The sequence below is a fragment of the Pinus tabuliformis genome, chromosome Q (assembly GCF_031772625.1).
Source record: "Pinus tabuliformis cultivar Carrire ecotype Pingquan chromosome Q, CPIR1, whole genome shotgun sequence".
Lineage (NCBI taxonomy): Eukaryota > Viridiplantae > Streptophyta > Pinopsida > Pinales > Pinaceae > Pinus > Pinus tabuliformis.
The window spans coordinates 1,145,687,818-1,145,690,242 of record NC_142296.1 but is presented as its reverse complement, the minus strand read 5'-3'; positions in this window follow the sequence as shown (position 1 = coordinate 1,145,690,242).

Below are 2,425 nucleotides of genomic sequence, written 5' to 3'. Positions count from 1 at the left end.
TCCATTTTCAGGAACCATAGAACTATTGCACCCATCAACAACAGTGCTACCTTGCATCTTGTACAGAGTTCCAATCCGAACTCTCCGCATTAATATCAGTGCTCCTTGAACCATCTTGCAGGTATCTTTCTCAAACACCGTCTTTACACCTGCATCATCCAACTTGCTTACAGAAATCAGATTTCTGGCCAATGCAGGAATATGTAGAACACCCGGAAGTGTTCTAACCCTTCCACCTTGCAACTTCAACTTTACTTTTCCTCGACCAATGATTCTAGCCTTCCTATCATCTCCTAAGAAGAAATCACCACCATCGTATTTCGCATACTCGCAGAACCACTCTCTATGGGGAGTGAAGTGAAAGGATGCTCCTGAGTCAATCAACCATGCCTCATGATCTACATGTGTACTTGAAGAAGCCAAGTACACATCCCCACCTTCATCTGAGGTGGTTTTTGCCTCTGCAGAAGGAGCATCATCAGATCCCTTTCCTTTATCAGGAGCTTTAGATTTACAATCCCTTCTGAAGTGCCCTTCCTTTCCGCATTTCCAGCACACCACCTTTGTAGGTTTTCCTGGAGATTTAGATCTCCCTCTAGATTTAGATCTCCCACTCGATGACTTATTTTTGTTTCTGTTTTGGGATCGTCCTTGTACAGACAAGGCATCACCATTCTGGTTGTCCATATTTTTCCGTCTCATCTCCTCCGTCAGCAAGGCTAAGACTATTTCATCAAACTGCAAAGTAGTTGCATTGCTACCTATTGCAATAACCAGACTATCCCACGAATCTGGTAGAGAACACAACAGACTGATGCACTTATCTTCATCTAAAATTTTAATATCAACAAATAATAACTGACTTACCACAGTATTAAACGCATTCAGATGCTCTGTCACCGAGTCTCCATCTTTCATCCTCAGGTTATACAGCTTTTTCCGCAGGAATAGTTTATTCACCAGAGACTTAGATTGGTACAAAGTCCCTAACTTGACCCACAAAGCCTTTGCCGTAGCTTCCCTTGATACATTCAGAAATACTGAATCTGAGACACACAATCGTATTGTGCTCTTTGCCTTCCGATCCAACTTCTTCCATTCTTCATCGGTCACTCCCCATGGTTTAGTACCCAGATCTACCACGATCCACTGATCTTTATCCACCAACAGATCCTCCATCTTGAGTTTCCACAACTCAAAATTCTGACCATTGAACTTCTCAATCTCTATCTTTCCACTGCTCGCCATCTTCTTTCACCACCAGAATTGATCTCGCAGATCTCCCACTGAACAGGGTCTACCACAGGCCCGAGCGAAACCCCTCAGCAACAAAGGTGTACCCTTGAAGCCAAAACAACTCTGATACCAAATGTAGGTTTTAACCCTGTACAAAAATTACCTGCATACGAATTCTTAAACAGAGATTTTTCCCTGGATCCCAAAACCGGGACTACCAGCTTGATTTTTCATTATGTTCCTTTCAATGTTACAATACATATTTATACATGCCGAAGCATCCAATACCATGGACCGAAATCCATCGCGTCCAATACCATGGACCGAAAACCATCGCATCCAAAAAACATGTGCGAAAATCATGCACAAAACCATAGGTGGGTCCACCCAACCTAACATATGGTCCAAAACCAAAATTTTCCGGGGCGCTGCCCCGGACCCCATAAAGTGGGGTTACGGGTGCCCTTCAAACCCCCTATTAACTACGTGGAAAGAATATAACACAACCCAAAAAATTCCCCTCTTGTTGGTGGTCCCCAATTGAATGTGTTACGGTAATGGTAGGTCTATATACACTGTTAATTTATTAGGTCATTTTAGTAGGGTGGCATTTTGGTTTTTTGAAGAGTTGGATAGCTCTATATCCCAATGTCTTTTGTCGTTGGGTATCGAGTTCTGCACTGGGTGGTCATTTTTCTCACATAGGGTGTTAATGTTATTTGTGTTATTGTTAGATAACTCGGGGTTAGGTCCCATCCTTTGAACTGGTCATTTTACTTTCCTCAACGACATCATAGACCTTCGACCCAACGAAAATTTCCTTTAATTACCTAGTGTTGTTATTTGGAGTCTAGTACTGAGTTACCTTCTCCATCTTGTTCTAAAAAAGACTACAGTTCCACTTGTTCATTGTTAATTCAAACGTATCAAACCTTGATCATTATGGTCCTTAAGCACTATAGTTTCCTAGGCAGTTGAAATGGATTGCAGTCCTGGTTAGTACGGGGTGTCAAGTAGTTAGTCATCGTAATTAGTTAATTATCTACATAATTGTTTGTAAGTGGAATTTTTGTGTTATAATGGGGTTGTCACTCATTTTGGTCATCACTTATAACTTGTTAGTTTATGTTTTTCTAGGATCTTACTATCTTATTGTCAGTCGTAACTTGGTCGTTCAGTTAGCCTAGAG